At 50.0% G+C, this 17,549-nt stretch overlaps 5 non-coding genes across 5 annotated transcripts; all 5 read left to right on the top strand.

Moving 5' to 3' along the window:
- Positions 1-6,037: 6,037 nt before the first annotated feature.
- Positions 6,038-6,111, top strand: Trnat-agu (transfer RNA threonine (anticodon AGU)). Its single transcript has one exon. It is a non-coding gene; the product is annotated as a tRNA-Thr (tRNA).
- A 1,387-nt stretch (positions 6,112-7,498) lies between these two features.
- On the top strand, positions 7,499-7,572 carry Trnat-agu (transfer RNA threonine (anticodon AGU)). Its single transcript has one exon. It is a non-coding gene; the product is annotated as a tRNA-Thr (tRNA).
- Positions 7,573-8,958: 1,386 nt separating this feature from the next.
- Trnat-agu (transfer RNA threonine (anticodon AGU)) lies at positions 8,959-9,032 on the top strand. The gene has a single exon. It is a non-coding gene; the product is annotated as a tRNA-Thr (tRNA).
- Positions 9,033-10,419: 1,387 nt separating this feature from the next.
- Positions 10,420-10,493, top strand: Trnat-agu (transfer RNA threonine (anticodon AGU)). The gene has a single exon. It is a non-coding gene; the product is annotated as a tRNA-Thr (tRNA).
- A 1,386-nt stretch (positions 10,494-11,879) lies between these two features.
- On the top strand, positions 11,880-11,953 carry Trnat-agu (transfer RNA threonine (anticodon AGU)). The gene has a single exon. It is a non-coding gene; the product is annotated as a tRNA-Thr (tRNA).
- The last annotated feature ends 5,596 nt before the right edge of the window (positions 11,954-17,549 follow it).

Raw genomic sequence — 17,549 nt, 5'->3', positions numbered from 1 at the left:
TATGCGTGCCACTTTCATTGTGGCCAACTACGATTCGATACAGAATGCACGAAACCTGAAAGACACCCTCACTGATACATAGAGAGTAGTGTTTGTCTGCGGAATAATGGGAGTGCAAGGGTCTGTGACGTTGATATGACTGTATGTAGCACTACTAGTTATCGGGGGGGTGGGCGTAGCTCAGATGGTAGGGCGCTCGCTTAGTGTGCGAGAGGTACTGGGATCGATACCCAGCGCCTCCAGAATTTTTAACACACCTACATGCGCACCTTGCCATGCAAGTGGAATAATTCCCAACCGGCAGAGGTGTGTAGGCAGATACAAGCGAACGATTAGCATCCACAATTGCGCCGATTTCACGTAAATCCCACTGCACGTTGCCATTCTTTGCGTGCAGTCGGCTGCTACTGGTGTTGCTGGTTGTGACTGCTGATAACAGATGCCGTAGCAATCAATTCATGGAGTGAGTTGTATGTTTTGCGATAGTCTGTCTCTGACAAGGAAGCACAGGTGATATAGGTGCGAACACAGGAAGCTTGCAGCCCCTCGCTGCCTGCAGACACAGAGCAGCCACACTAGAAGAGCGGCCTAAGCAGTAGGCGAAATGTGCTCATTCGCTTTGGCGCGACGTCGAACTATAAATAAGGCTGTCACTAGCGTGAGCGTTGCGTGAGAGTCGTGTAAAGTCGGAAAAGTCATCTGCATGGGTGATTGCCAAGTTTGGGGAGCGTTTCGTAGTACGATCAGTGCAATGGGGACGCGGAAACTTGCTGTGTCCCAGTGTTTTGCAGTTGGACGACAAGAGTTTTACACAGTAGCAAAGAGCGAGGCACTGAGTTGGCATGAACAATGGAGAGCACAATGGGGCTCGAGATGTGCTTGTTACCTCAGGTGCTGTGTGATTGTGGACAAGGAGTGAAATAGACCAATTTGTTACCGCCCTTTCAATTTAAGACGTTCAAAACAGACGGAATTTGCATTCGTAATACCAGAGCATCGGAACTACTTGGAACTCTTGTGTATATGAACGTGTCCGCGCCTTTGTATTCTGGTACCTTCGCCGCTACAAACCAACCAACCATCGTGTCCGTGCACATCAGAGTCGCAAAGAATGGAGAACAGCCAGGCTTGGTCGTGTGTGTAGCTGTAGCTCAGTTGGCAGATCGTTCGCTTAGCGTGTGAACGGTCTCGGGTTCAAGCCCCGGCTCCTCCATGTTCTGTGGTGAGTGCATGGTAAGTGTTGGTCGCGGCGAACATAAACGCACGCAAGAAGTTGCAAAACCAGCGTCACAGACTGATATGATGTATACTGTCATAAGGAGAGCAAGATGTAAGTGTGGGGACCGGCTGTTATCGTGGTGTTATCGAGTGCAGATCTGTCTTAGGTATCACGGCTTAACGTCATTGAAGTCTAGAGGTGGACAACACGTTCGTCTTACTCAGAGCGGTGTCTGAACTCTATTTTCGACGTTATGCGTGCCACTTTCATTGTGGCCAACTACGATTCGATACAGAATGCACGAAACCTGAAAGACACCCTCACTGATACATAGAGAGTAGTGTTTGTCTGCGGAATAATGGGAGTGCAAGGGTCTGTGACGTTGATATGACTGTATGTAGCACTACTAGTTATCGGGGGGGTGGGCGTAGCTCAGATGGTAGGGCGCTCGCTTAGTGTGCGAGAGGTACTGGGATCGATACCCAGCGCCTCCAGAATTTTTAACACACCTACATGCGCACCTTGCCATGCAAGTGGAATAATTCCCAACCGGCAGAGGTGTGTAGGCAGATACAAGCGAACGATTAGCATCCACAATTGCGCCGATTTCACGTAAATCCCACTGCACGTTGGCATTCTTTGCGTGCAGTCGGCTGCTACTGGTGTTGCTGGTTGTGACTGCTGATAACAGATGCCGTAGCAATCAATTCATGGAGTGAGTTGTATGTTTTGCGATAGTCTGTCTCTGACAAGGAAGCACAGGTGATATAGGTGCAAACACAGGAAGCTTGCAGCCCCTCGCTGCCTGCAGACACAGAGCAGCCACACTAGAAGAGCGGCCTAAGCAGTGGGCGAAATGTGCTCATTCGCTTTGGCGCGACGTCGAACTATAAATAAGGCTGTCACTAGCGTGAGCGTCGTGTAAAGTCGGAAAAGTCATCTGCATGGGTGATTGCCAAGTTTGGGGAGCGTTTCGTAGTACGATCAGTGCAATGGGGACGCGGAAACTTGTTGTGTCCCAGTGTTTTGCAGTTGGACGACAAGAGTTTTACACAGCAGCAAAGAGCGAGGCACTGAGTTGGCATGAACAATGGAGAGCACAATGGGGCTCGAGATGTGCTTGTTACCTCAGGTGCTGTGTGATTGTGGACAAGGAGTGAAATAGACCAATTTGTGACCGCCCTTTCAATTTAAGACGTTCAAAACAGACGGAATTTGCATTCGTAATACCAGAGCATCGGAACTACTTGGAACTCTTGTGTATATGAACGTGTCCGCGCCTTTGTATTCTGGTACCTTCGCCGCTACAAACCAACCAACCATCGTGTCCGTGCACATCAGAGTCGCAAAGAATGGAGAACAGCCAGGCTTGGTCGTGTGTGTAGCTGTAGCTCAGTTGGCAGATCGTTCGCTTAGCGTGTGAACGGTCTCGGGTTCAAGCCCCGGCTCCTCCATGTTCTGTGGTCAGTGCATGGTAAGTGTTGGTCGCGGCGAACATAAACGCACGCAAGAAGTTGCAAAACCAGCGTCACAGACTGATATGATGTATACTGTCATAAGGAGAGCAAGATGTAAGTGTGGGGACCGGCTGTTATCGTGGTGTTATCGAGTGCAGATCTGTCTTAGGTATCACGGCTTAACGTCATTGAAGTCTAGAGGTGGACAACACGTTCGTCTTACTCAGAGCGGTGTCTGAACTCTATTTTCGACGTTATGCGTGCCACTTTCATTGTGGCCAACTACGATTCGATACAGAATGCACGAAACCTGAAAGACACCCTCACTGATACATAGAGAGTAGTGTTTGTCTGCGGAATAATGGGAGTGCAAGGGTCTGTGACGTTGATATGACTGTATGTAGCACTACTAGTTATCGGGGGGGTGGGCGTAGCTCAGATGGTAGAGCGCTCGCTTAGTGTGCGAGAGGTACTGGGATCGATACCCAGCGACTCCAGAATTTTTAACACACCTACATGCGCACCTTGCCATGCAAGTGGAATAATTCCCAACCGGCAGAGGTGTGTAGGCAGATACAAGCGAACGATTAGCATCCACAATTGCGCCGATTTCACGTAAATCCCACTGCACGTTGCCATTCTTTGCGTGCAGTCGGCTGCTACTGGTGTTGCTGGTTGTGACTGCTGATAACAGATGCCGTAGCAATCAATTCATGGAGTGAGTTGTATGTTTTGCGATAGTCTGTCTCTGACAAGGAAGCACAGGTGATATAGGTGCGAACACAGGAAGCTTGCAGCCCCTCGCTGCCTGCAGACACAGAGCAGCCACACTAGAAGAGCGGCCTAAGCAGTAGGCGAAATGTGCTCATTCGCTTTGGCGCGACGTCGAACTATAAATAAGGCTGTCACTAGCGTGAGCGTCGTGTAAAGTCGGAAAAGTCATCTGCATGGGTGATTGCCAAGTTTGGGGAGCGTTTCGTAGTACGATCAGTGCAATGGGGACGCGGAAACTTGTTGTGTCCCAGTGTTTTGCAGTTGGACGACAAGAGTTTTACACAGTAGCAAAGAGCGAGGCACTGAGTTGGCATGAACAATGGAGAGCACAATGGGGCTCGAGATGTGCTTGTTACCTCAGGTGCTGTGTGATTGTGGACAAGGAGTGAAATGGACCAATTTGTGACCGCCCTTTCAATTTAAGACGTTCAAAACAGACGGAATTTGCATTCGTAATACCAGAGCATCGGAACTACTTGGAACTCTTGTGTATATGAACGTGTCCGCGCCTTTGTATTCTGGTACCTTCGCCGCTACAAACCAACCAACCATCGTGTCCGTGCACATCAGAGTCGCAAAGAATGCAGAACAGCCAGGCTTGGTCGTGTGTGTAGCTGTAGCTCAGTTGGCAGATCGTTCGCTTAGCGTGTGAACGGTCTCGGGTTCAAGCCCCGGCTCCTCCATGTTTTGTGGTCAGTGCATGGTAAGTGTTGGTCGCGGCGAACATAAACGCACGCAAGAAGTTGCAAAACCAGCGTCACAGACTGATATGATGTATACTGTCATAAGGAGAGCAAGATGTAAGTGTGGGGACCGGCTGTTATCGTGGTGTTATCGAGTGCAGATCTGTCTTAGGTATCACGGCTTAACGTCATTGAAGTCTAGAGGTGGACAACACGTTCGTCTTACTCAGAGCGGTGTCTGAACTCTATTTTCGACGTTATGCGTGCCACTTTCATTGTGGCCAACTACGATTCGATACAGAATGCACGAAACCTGAAAGACACCCTCACTGATACATAGAGAGTAGTGTTTGTCTGCGGAATAATGGGAGTGCAAGGGTCTGTGACGTTGATATGACTGTATGTAGCACTACTAGTTATCGGGGGGGGTGGGCGTAGCTCAGATGGTAGAGCGCCCGCTTAGTGTGCGAGAGGTACTGGGATCGATACCCAGCGCCTCCAGAATTTTTAACACACCTACATGCGCACCTTGCCATGCAAGTGGAATAATTCCCAACCGGCAGAGGTGTGTAGGCAGATACAAGCGAACGATTAGCATCCACAATTGCGCCGATTTCACGTAAATCCCACTGCACGTTGCCATTCTTTGCGTGCAGTCGGCTGCTACTGGTGTTGCTGGTTGTGACTGCTGATAACAGATGCCGTAGCAATCAATTCATGGAGTGAGTTGTATGTTTTGCGATAGTCTGTCTCTGACAAGGAAGCACAGGTGATATAGGTGCGAAAACAGGAAGCTTGCAGCCCCTCGCTGCCTGCAGACACAGAGCAGCCACACTAGAAGAGCGGCCTAAGCAGTAGGCGAAATGTGCTCATTCGCTTTGGCGCGACGTCGAACTATAAATAAGGCTGTCACTAGCGTGATCGTTGCGTGAGCGTCGTTTAAAGTCGGAAAAGTCATCTGCATGGGTGATTGCCAAGTTTGGGGAGCGTTTCGTAGTACGATCAGTGCAATGGGGACGCGGAAACTTGTTGTGTCCCAGTGTTTTGCAGTTGGACGACAAGAGTTTTACACAGTAGCAAAGAGCGAGGCACTGAGTTGGCATGAACAATGGAGAGCACAATGGGGCTCGAGATGTGCTTGTTACCTCAGGTGCTGTGTGGTTGTGGACAAGGAGTGAAATGGACCAATTTGTGACCATCCTTTCAATTTAAGACGTTCAAAACAGACGGAATTTGCATTCGTAATACCAGAGCATCGAAACTGCTTGGAACTCTTGTGTATATGAACGTGTCCGCGCCTTTGTATTCTGGTACCTTCGCCGCTACAAACCAACCAACCATCGTGTCCGTGCACATCAGAGTCGCAAAGAATGGAGAATAGCCAGGCTTGGTCGTGTGTGTAGCTGTAGCTCAGTTGGCAGATCGTTCGCTTAGCGTGTGGACGGTCTCGGGTTCAAGCCCCGGCTCCTCCATGTTTTGTGGTCAGTGCATGGTAAGTGTTGGTCGGGGCGAACATAAACGCACGCAAGAAGTTGCAAAACCAGCGTCACAGACTGATATGATGTATACTGTCATAAGGAGAGCAAGATGTAAGTGTGGGGACCGGCTGTTATCGTGGTGTCATCGAGTGCATATCTGTCTTAGGTATCACGGCTTAACGTCATTGAAGTCTAGAGGTGGACAACACGTTAGTCTTACTCAGAGCGGTGTCTGAACTCTATTTTCGACGTTATGCGTGCCACTTTCATTGTGGCCAACTACGATTCGATACAGAATGCACGAAACCTGAAAGACACCCTTACTGATACATAGAGAGTAGTGTTTGTCTGCGGAATAATGGGAGTGCAAGGGTCTGTGACGTTGATATGACTGTATGTAGCACTACTAGTTATCGGGGTGGGGGGGGTGGGCGTAGCTCAGATGGTAGAGCGCTCGCTTAGTGTGCGAGAGGTACTGGGATCGATACCCAGCGCCTCCAGAATTTTTAACACACCTACATGCGCACCTTGCCATGCAAGTGGAATAATTCCCAACCGGCAGAGGTGTGTAGGCAGATACAAGCGAACGATTAGCATCCACAATTGCGCCGATTTCACGTAAATCCCACTGCACGTTGCCATTCTTTGCGTGCAGTCGGCTGCTACTGGTGTTGCTGGTTGTGACTGCTGATAACAGATGCCGTAGCAATCAATTCATGGAGTGAGTTGTATGTTTTGCGATAGTCTGTCTCTGACAAGGAAGCACAGGTGATATAGGTGCGAACACAGGAAGCTTGCAGCCCCTCGCTGCCTGCAGACACAGAGCAGCCACACTAGAAGAGCGGCCTAAGCCGTAGGCGAAATGTGCTCATTCGCTTTGGCGCGACGTCGAACTATAAATAAGGCTGTCACTAGCGTGAGCGTCGTGTAAAGTCGGAAAAGGCATCTGCATGGGTGATTGCCAAGTTTGGGGAGCGTTTCGTAGTACGATCAGTGCAATGGGGACGCGGAAACTTGTTGTGTCCCAGTGTTTTGCAGTTGGACGACAAGAGTTTTACACAGTAGCAAAGAGCGAGGCACTGAGTTGGCATGAACAATGGAGAGCACAATGGGGCTCGAGATGTGCTTGTTACCACAGGTGCTGTGTGGTTGTGGACAAGGAGTGAAATGGACCAATTTGTGACCGCCCTTTCAATTTAAGACGTTCAAAACAGACGGAATTTGCATTCGTAATACCAGAGCATCGAAACTACTTGGAACTCTTGTGTATATGAACGTGTCCGCGCCTTTGTATTCTGGTACCTTCGCCGCTACAAACCAACCAACCATCGTGTCCGTGCACATCAGAGTCGCAAAGAATGGAGAATAGCCAGGCGTGGTCGTGTGTGTACCTGTAGCTCAGTTGGCAGATCGTTCGCTTAGCGTGTGGACGGTCTCGGGTTCAAGCCCTGGCTCCTCCATGTTTTGTGGTCAGTGCATGGTATGTGTTGGTCGGGGCGAACATAAACGCACGCAAGAAGTTGCAAAACCAGCGTCACAGACTGATATGATGTATACTGTCATAAGGAGAGCAAGGTGTAAGTGTGGGGACCGGCTGTTATCGTGGTGTCATCGAGTGCAGATCTGTGTTAGGTATCACGGCTTAACGTCATTGAAGTCTAGAGGTGGACAACACGTTAGTCCTACTCAGAGCGGTGTCTGAACTCTATTTTCGACGTTATGCGTGCCACTTTCATTGTGGCCAACTACGATTCGATACAGAATGCACGAAACCTGAAAGACACCCTCACTGATACATAGAGAGTAGTGTTTGTCTGCGGAATAATGGGAGTGCAAGGGTCTGTGATGTTGATATGACTGTATGTAGCACTACTAGTTATAGGGGGGGGTGGGCGTAGCTCAGATGGTAGAGCGCTCGCTTAGTGTGCGAGAGGTACTGGGATCGATACCCAGCGCCTCCAGAATCTTTAACACACCTACATGCGCACCTTGCCATGCAAGTGGAATAATTCCCAACCGGCAGAGGTGTGTAGGCAGATACAAGCGAACGATTAGCATCCACAATTGCGCCGATTTCACGTAAATCCCACTGCACGTTGCCATTCTTTGCGTGCAGTCGGCTGCTACTGGTGTTGCTGGTTGTGACTGATGATAACAGATGCCGTAGCAATCAATTCAGGGAGTGAGTTGTATGTTTTGCGATAGTCTGTCTCTGACAAGGAAGCACAGGTGATATAGGTGCGAACACAGGAAGCTTGCAGCCACTCGCTGCCTGCAGACACAGAGCAGCCACACTAGAAGAGCGGCCTAAGCCGTAGGCGAAATGTGCCCATTCGCTTTGGCGCGACGTCGAACTATAAATAAGGCTGTCACTAGCGTGAGCGTCGTGTAAAGTCGGAAAAGTCATCCGCATGGGTGATTGCCAAGTTTGGGGAGCGTTTCGTAGTACGATCAGTGCAATGGGGACGCGGAAACTTGTTGTGTCCCAGTGTTTTGCAGTTGGACGACAAGAGTTTTACACAGTAGCAAAGAGCGAGGCACTGAGTTGGCATGAACAATGGAGAGCACAATGGGGCTCGAGATGTGCTTGTTACCTCAGGTGCTGTGTGGTTGTGGACATGGAGTGAAATGGACCAATTTGTGACCGCCCTTTCAATTTAAGACGTTCAAAACAGACGGAATTTGCATTCGTAATACCAGAGCATCGAAACTACTTGGAACTCTTGTGTATATGAACGTGTCCGCGCTCTTGTATTCTGGTACCTTCGCCGCTACAAACCAACCAACCATCGTGTCCGTGCACATCAGAGTCGCAAAGAATGGAGAATAGCCAGGCTTGGTCGTGTGTGTAGCTGTAACTCAGTTGGCAGATCGTTCGCTTAGCGTGTGGACGGTCTCGGGTTCAAGCCCTGGCTCCTCCATGTTTTGTGGTCAGTGCATGGTATGTGTTGGTCGGGGCGAACATAAACGCACGCAAGAAGTTGCAAAACCAGCGTCACAGACTGATATGATGTATACTGTCATAAGGCGAGCAAGATGTAAGTGTGGGGACCGGCTGTTATCGTGGTGTCATCGAGTGCAGATCTGTGTTAGGTATCACGGCTTAACGTCATTGAAGTCTAGAGGTGGACAACACGTTAGTCTTACTCAGAGCGGTGTCTGAACTCTATTTTCGACGTTATGCGTGCCACTTTCATTGTGGCCAACTACGATTCGATACAGAATGCACGAAACCTGAAAGACACCCTCACTGATACATAGAGAGTAGTGTTTGTCTGCGGAATAATGGGAGTGCAAGGGTCTGTGACGTTGATATGACTGTATGTAGCACTACTAGTTATAGGGGGGGTGGGCGTAGCTCAGATGGTAGAGCGCTCGCTTAGTGTGCGAGAGGTACTGGGATCGATACCCAGCGCCTCCAGAATTTTTAACACACCTACATGCGCACCTTGCCATGCAAGTGGAATAATTCCCAACCGGCAGAGGTGTGTAGGCAGATACAAGCGAACGATTAGCATCCACAATTGCGCCGATTTCACGTAAATCCCACTGCACGTTGCCATTCTTTGCGTGCAGTCGGCTGCTACTGGTGTTGCTGGTTGTGACTGCTGATAACAGATGCCGTAGCAATCAATTCATGGAGTGAGTTGTATGTTTTGCGATAGTCTGTCTCTGACAAGGAAGCACAGGTGATATAGGTGCGAACACAGGAAGCTTGCAGCCCCTCGCTGCCTGCAGACACAGAGCAGCCACACTAGAAGAGCGGCCTAAGCCGTAGGCGAAATGTGCTCATTCGCTTTGGCGCGACGTCGAACTATAAATAAGGCTGTCACTAGCGTGAGCGTCGTGTAAAGTCGGAAAAGTCATCTGCATGGGTGATTGCCAAGTTTGGGGAGCGTTTCGTAGTACGATCAGTGCAATGGGGACGCGGAAACTTGTTGTGTCCCAGTGTTTTGCAGTTGGACGACAAGAGTTTTACACAGTAGCAAAGAGCGAGGCACTGAGTTGGCATGAACAATGGAGAGCACAATGGGGCTCGAGATGTGCTTGTTACCTCAGGTGCTGTGTGGTTGTGGACAAGGAGTGAAATGGACCAATTTGTGACCGCCCTTTCAATTTAAGACGTTCAAAACAGACGGAATTTGCATTCGTAATACCAGAGCATCGAAACTACTTGGAACTCTTGTGTATATGAACGTGTCCGCGCCTTTGTATTCTGGTACCTTCGCCGCTACAAACCAACCAACCATCGTGTCCGTGCACATCAGAGTCGCAAAGAATGGAGAATAGCCAGGCGTGGTCGTGTGTGTACCTGTAGCTCAGTTGGCAGATCGTTCGCTTAGCGTGTGGACGGTCTCGGGTTCAAGCCCTGGCTCCTCCATGTTTTGTGGTCAGTGCATGGTATGTGTTGGTCGGGGCGAACATAAACGCACGCAAGAAGTTGCAAAACCAGCGTCACAGACTGATATGATGTATACTGTCATAAGGAGAGCAAGGTGTAAGTGTGGGGACCGGCTGTTATCGTGGTGTCATCGAGTGCAGATCTGTGTTAGGTATCACGGCTTAACGTCATTGAAGTCTAGAGGTGGACAACACGTTAGTCCTACTCAGAGCGGTGTCTGAACTCTATTTTCGACGTTATGCGTGCCACTTTCATTGTGGCCAACTACGATTCGATACAGAATGCACGAAACCTGAAAGACACCCTCACTGATACATAGAGAGTAGTGTTTGTCTGCGGAATAATGGGAGTGCAAGGGTCTGTGATGTTGATATGACTGTATGTAGCACTACTAGTTATAGGGGGGGGTGGGCGTAGCTCAGATGGTAGAGCGCTCGCTTAGTGTGCGAGAGGTACTGGGATCGATACCCAGCGCCTCCAGAATTTTTAACACACCTACATGCGCACCTTGCCATGCAAGTGGAATAATTCCCAACCGGCAGAGGTGTGTAGGCAGATACAAGCGAACGATTAGCATCCACAATTGCGCCGATTTCACGTAAATCCCACTGCACGTTGCCATTCTTTGCGTGCAGTCGGCTGCTACTGGTGTTGCTGGTTGTGACTGATGATAACAGATGCCGTAGCAATCAATTCAGGGAGTGAGTTGTATGTTTTGCGATAGTCTGTCTCTGACAAGGAAGCACAGGTGATATAGGTGCGAACACAGGAAGCTTGCAGCCACTCGCTGCCTGCAGACACAGAGCAGCCACACTAGAAGAGCGGCCTAAGCCGTAGGCGAAATGTGCCCATTCGCTTTGGCGCGACGTCGAACTATAAATAAGGCTGTCACTAGCGTGAGCGTCGTGTAAAGTCGGAAAAGTCATCCGCATGGGTGATTGCCAAGTTTGGGGAGCGTTTCGTAGTACGATCAGTGCAATGGGGACGCGGAAACTTGTTGTGTCCCAGTGTTTTGCAGTTGGACGACAAGAGTTTTACACAGTAGCAAAGAGCGAGGCACTGAGTTGGCATGAACAATGGAGAGCACAATGGGGCTCGAGATGTGCTTGTTACCTCAGGTGCTGTGTGGTTGTGGACATGGAGTGAAATGGACCAATTTGTGACCGCCCTTTCAATTTAAGACGTTCAAAACAGACGGAATTTGCATTCGTAATACCAGAGCATCGAAACTACTTGGAACTCTTGTGTATATGAACGTGTCCGCGCTCTTGTATTCTGGTACCTTCGCCGCTACAAACCAACCAACCATCGTGTCCGTGCACATCAGAGTCGCAAAGAATGGAGAATAGCCAGGCTTGGTCGTGTGTGTAGCTGTAACTCAGTTGGCAGATCGTTCGCTTAGCGTGTGGACGGTCTCGGGTTCAAGCCCTGGCTCCTCCATGTTTTGTGGTCAGTGCATGGTATGTGTTGGTCGGGGCGAACATAAACGCACGCAAGAAGTTGCAAAACCAGCGTCACAGACTGATATGATGTATACTGTCATAAGGCGAGCAAGATGTAAGTGTGGGGACCGGCTGTTATCGTGGTGTCATCGAGTGCAGATCTGTGTTAGGTATCACGGCTTAACGTCATTGAAGTCTAGAGGTGGACAACACGTTAGTCTTACTCAGAGCGGTGTCTGAACTCTATTTTCGACGTTATGCGTGCCACTTTCATTGTGGCCAACTACGATTCGATACAGAATGCACGAAACCTGAAAGACACCCTCACTGATACATAGAGAGTAGTGTTTGTCTGCGGAATAATGGGAGTGCAAGGGTCTGTGACGTTGATATGACTGTATGTAGCACTACTAGTTATAGGGGGGGTGGGCGTAGCTCAGATGGTAGAGCGCTCGCTTAGTGTGCGAGAGGTACTGGGATCGATACCCAGCGCCTCCAGAATTTTTAACACACCTACATGCGCACCTTGCCATGCAAGTGGAATAATTCCCAACCGGCAGAGGTGTGTAGGCAGATACAAGCGAACGATTAGCATCCACAATTGCGCCGATTTCACGTAAATCCCACTGCACGTTGCCATTCTTTGCGTGCAGTCGGCTGCTACTGGTGTTGCTGGTTGTGACTGCTGATAACAGATGCCGTAGCAATCAATTCATGGAGTGAGTTGTATGTTTTGCGATAGTCTGTCTCTGACAAGGAAGCACAGGTGATATAGGTGCGAACACAGGAAGCTTGCAGCCCCTCGCTGCCTGCAGACACAGAGCAGCCACACTAGAAGAGCGGCCTAAGCCGTAGGCGAAATGTGCTCATTCGCTTTGGCGCGACGTCGAACTATAAATAAGGCTGTCACTAGCGTGAGCGTCGTGTAAAGTCGGAAAAGTCATCTGCATGGGTGATTGCCAAGTTTGGGGAGCGTTTCGTAGTACGATCAGTGCAATGGGGACGCGGAAACTTGTTGTGTCCCAGTGTTTTGCAGTTGGACGACAAGAGTTTTACACAGTAGCAAAGAGCGAGGCACTGAGTTGGCATGAACAATGGAGAGCACAATGGGGCTCGAGATGTGCTTGTTACCTCAGGTGCTGTGTGGTTGTGGACAAGGAGTGAAATGGACCAATTTGTGACCGCCCTTTCAATTTAAGACGTTCAAAACAGACGGAATTTGCATTCGTAATACCAGAGCATCGAAACTACTTGGAACTCTTGTGTATATGAACGTGTCCGCGCCTTGTATTCTGGTACCTTCGCCGCTACAAACAAACCAACCATCGTTTCCGTGCACATCAGAGTCGCAAAGAATGGAGAGCAGCCAGGCTTGGTCGTGTGTGTAGCTGTAGCTCAGTTGGCAGATCGTTCGCTTAGCGTGTGAACGGTCTCGGGTTCAAGCCCTGGCTCCTCCATGTTTTGTGGTCAGTGCATGGTATGTGTTGGTCGGGGCGAACATAAACGCACGCAAGAAGTTGCAAAACCAGCGTCACAGACTGATATGATGTATACTGTCATAAGGAGAGCAAGGTGTAAGTGTGGGGACCGGCTGTTATCGTGGTGTCATCGAGTGCAGATCTGTGTTAGGTATCACGGCTTAACGTCATTGAAGTCTAGAGGTGGACAACACGTTAGTCTTACTCAGAGCGGTGTCTGAACTCTATTTTCGACGTTATGCGTGCCACTTTCATTGTGGCCAACTACGATTCGATACAGAATGCACGAAACCTGAAAGACACCCTCACTGATACATAGAGAGTAGTGTTTGTCTGCGGAATAATGGGAGTGCAAGGGTCTGTGATGTTGATATGACTGTATGTAGCACTACTAGTTATAGGGGGGGTGGGCGTAGCTCAGATGGTACAGCGCTCGCTTAGTGTGCGAGAGGTACTGGGATCGATACCCAGCGCCTCCAGAATTTTTAACACACCTACATGCGCACCTTGCCATGCAAGTGGAATAATTCCCAACCGGCAGAGGTGTGTAGGCAGATACAAGCGAACGATTAGCATCCACAATTGCGCCGATTTCACGTAAATCCCACTGCACGTTGCCATTCTTTGCGTGCAGTCGGCTGCTACTGGTGTTGCTGGTTGTGACTGATGATAACAGATGCCGTAGCAATCAATTCAGGGAGTGAGTTGTATGTTTTGCGATAGTCTGTCTCTGACAAGGAAGCACAGGTGATATAGGTGCGAACACAGGAAGCTTGCAGCCACTCGCTGCCTGCAGACACAGAGCAGCCACACTAGAAGAGCGGCCTAAGCCGTAGGCGAAATGTGCCCATTCGCTTTGGCGCGACGTCGAACTATAAATAAGGCTGTCACTAGCGTGAGCGTCGTGTAAAGTCGGAAAAGTCATCTGCATGGGTGATTGCCAAGTTTGGGGAGCGTTTCGTAGTACGATCAGTGCAATGGGGACGCGGAAACTTGTTGTGTCCCAGTGTTTTGCAGTTGGACGACAAGAGTTTTACACAGTAGCAAAGAGCGAGGCACTGAGTTGGCATGAACAATGGAGAGCACAATGGGGCTCGAGATGTGCTTGTTACCTCAGGTGCTGTGTGGTTGTGGACATGGAGTGAAATGGACCAATTTGTGACCGCCCTTTCAATTTAAGACGTTCAAAACAGACGGAATTTGCATTCGTAATACCAGAGCATCGAAACTACTTGGAACTCTTGTGTATATAAACGTGTCCGCGCTCTTGTATTCTGGTACCTTCGCCGCTACAAACCAACCAACCATCGTGTCCGTGCACATCAGAGTCGCCAAGAATGGAGAATAGCCAGGCTTGGTCGTGTGTGTAGCTGTAACTCAGTTGGCAGATCGTTCGCTTAGCGTGTGGACGGTCTCGGGTTCAAGCCCTGGCTCCTCCATGTTTTGTGGTCAGTGCATGGTATGTGTTGGTCGGGGCGAACATAAACACACGCAAGAAGTTGCAAAACCAGCGTCACAGACTGATATGATGTATACTGTCATAAGGCGATCAAGATGTAAGTGTGGGGACCGGCTGTTATCGTGGTGTCATCGAGTGCAGATCTGTGTTAGGTATCACGGCTTAACGTCATTGAAGTCTAGAGGTGGACAACACGTTAGTCTTACTCAGAGCGGTGTCTGAACTCTATTTTCGACGTTATGCGTGCCACTTTCATTGTGGCCAACTACGATTCGATACAGAATGCACGAAACCTGAAAGACACCCTCACTGATACATAGAGAGTAGTGTTTGTCTGCGGAATAATGGGAGTGCAAGGGTCTGTGACGTTGATATGACTGTATGTAGCACTACTAGTTATAGGGGGGGTGGGCGTAGCTCAGATGGTAGAGCGCTCGCTTAGTGTGCGAGAGGTACTGGGATTGATACCCAGCGCCTCCAGAATTTTTAACACACCTACATGCGCACCTTGCCATGCAAGTGGAATAATTCCCAACCGGCAAAGGTGTGTAGGCAGATACAAGCGAACGATGAGCATCCACAATTGCGCCGATTTCACGTAAATCCCACTGCACGTTGGCATTCTTTGCGTGCAGTCGGCTGCTACTGGTGTTGCTGGTTGTGACTGCTGATAACAGATGCCGTAGCAATCAATTCATGGAGTGAGTTGTATGTTTTGCGATAGTCTGTCTCTGACAAGGAAGCACAGGTGATATAGGTGCGAACACAGGAAGCTTGCAGCCCCTCGCTGCCTGCAGACACAGAGCAGCCACACTAGAAGAGCGGCCTAAGCCGTAGGCGAAATGTGCTCATTCGCTTTGGCGCGACGTCGAACTATAAATAAGGCTGTCACTAGCGTGAGCGTCGTGTAAAGTCGGAAAAGTCATCTGCATGGGTGATTGCCAAGTTTGGGCCCCCAGGGGCTCAGCATTCACTTGCTGAGTACGGGCTTGGCGACCCCGGGGTCCTGAGCTGGGGACTGGTCTGCGCCGCCAGTGTCCTGTCACCGTAACCCCCGGACATGCTTCAGCGACCACCGTGCGGCGCGGCGGTGAAACGTTGTGTGCTGCGGGGAATGGTAATCTTGGCTTGACCACCTGGATTGCGAGGAAGGCCAACCTCTATAAAAACCCCTCAATCTTTCGGTGTGCTCCGCGCCTAGAAGATGCATGGCTGTTGGGGTGGAACAGTCGCAAGCGGGCAACCTCTGGGGCACCTGCCGCACCCCAGTTGTATAAGGCTTACTCAGGCACGCGGGGCTCTGTCTGAGCGGACTTTTAGTTCCCTAGCTGCTCGTGGGACCACAATGGACCCTTCGACCTCTACTTTTCCCCCTACCAGTGGCTTGGGTGGGCCACTGGTAGGAAAACACACCCAATCGAAAAAGCGGCTACGCGCTGTGAGTCCTCCAGCGCCTGGCGTTGCTAGAGATTTAACAGAATGTAGTAACGGAGCACATGCTGATAATCAGAATGTGTTTTTGATTATTAAAAGGAAGGAGGGTAGCTTTGAGAGGGTTTCTCCCTTTTACATCCACAAGGGTCTTGAGGGAATTGCAGGAACACTGAAATCTGTAAAGCGACTGCGCAATGGGACTCTGTTAGTTGAAACTTCTAGTTCCCGTCAAGTCGCTGCCCTTCGGAAAGCAAATTGTCTAGGAGAGTACGCTGTCGAGACCGAGCTCCACTCCACTTTGAACTATAGTAAGGGTGTTGTGACGTGTAGGGACTTAGTGGATATCCCCATAGACGTGCTAAAATCTGAGTGGGCTGACGAAGGAATTGTTGACGTGCAGCACATTATGAAACGAGTCAATGGGGACCTCGTCAAATCTGACTCGTTTATTCTCACATTCAGTTGCCCGAGACTCCCGGAGCATGTTAAAGCGGGGTTCTTACGTTTGTCCGTACGGCCATATTTCCCCAACCCAATGCGCTGTTTTAAATGTCAGCGCTTTGGGCATACTACGTTGGGGTGCAATGGAATAGCCACGTGTGGTAAATGTGGTCAGCCTGCCCATGACGGAGCCGATTGTTCATCGCCTGTGAAGTGCGTGAATTGCTCTGGGAGTCACCCTGTCTGGAGCCGGATCTGCCCCATCTATCTCGAAGAGCGGAAGGTGCAGGAGATTAAAACATCTAAGCGCATCCCCTATGGTGAGGCCAAGAAGCTCTTTAAGGCCATGCAACCTCCTGTGTTTTCCACATCTTTCGCTTCCGCTCTCAAAAAACCGGTACAACTGGCCACTGTTGCTACACAAACGGATGTTGCTAGTGTTAGCACTAAAACCTGCGCTTGCCAGTGCACTTGTGCTGCTGCGGTTGTTTTGCAATCTGCGGCTCTCCCCGCTACATCGGACAAGGCCGTGGTTGCTGACATTGGGGTGCTTCCGGCCTCCCCCCGTGTGACGCCTTCTGCCCAGGCGAGTCAACCTCCAACTGTTGACAAGGCTCTGCATTCCAAGCCCCCCAAGACAAAGCCTCAGAAGATGAAGGTTCTGCCACCTGAGGAGACTAGTCAGCGTCGGTCCGATGATGATGCCATCGTACTGTCTGACATCTCCCGTGGGTCGTCATCGGATCTTATGGACATTGATGTCGACCGGGGGCGATCTTCTCGCCCCAGGAATAAATCTCCGGCCAGTACGGTCTCTCCTCCAAAGCACAGAGGCAGGGTGAAAGTTCAGCCACCCTGATCACTGGCTCCCATATTACAGTGGAACCTGAATGGTTTCAGGACGCATGTGGCCGAATTACAACTCCTCATACGAGAGTGCCCTTTGTGCTTATGTCTCCAAGAGACGCATTTTCGGGCCACTGATTCTCCTTCTTTACGCGGGTATACCGCATATCGAAAAGATGATCTGACGGGGCAAAGGGCAAAGGGTGGTGTTGCAGTTTTTGTCCGTGATGTGCACCCCTCATCTGAGCTCCCTCTCGTCACCGACTTGCAAGCAGTTGCAGTTGACATTCTTGTGGGTCGGAGGCTCACAGTCTGTTCTGTTTATTTACCACCTCCGGATGCGATAGACACTGAGGCTCTCACGGACCTTATTAGCCAACTCCCTCGCCCATTTCTTCTTCTGGGGGACTTCAACGCTCATAATGTCTTATGGGGC

The sequence above is a fragment of the Schistocerca gregaria genome, unplaced genomic scaffold, assembly GCF_023897955.1.
Source record: "Schistocerca gregaria isolate iqSchGreg1 unplaced genomic scaffold, iqSchGreg1.2 ptg000180l, whole genome shotgun sequence".
Classification (NCBI taxonomy): domain Eukaryota; kingdom Metazoa; phylum Arthropoda; class Insecta; order Orthoptera; family Acrididae; genus Schistocerca; species Schistocerca gregaria.
This window is presented reverse-complemented; position numbering and strand designations above follow the sequence as displayed.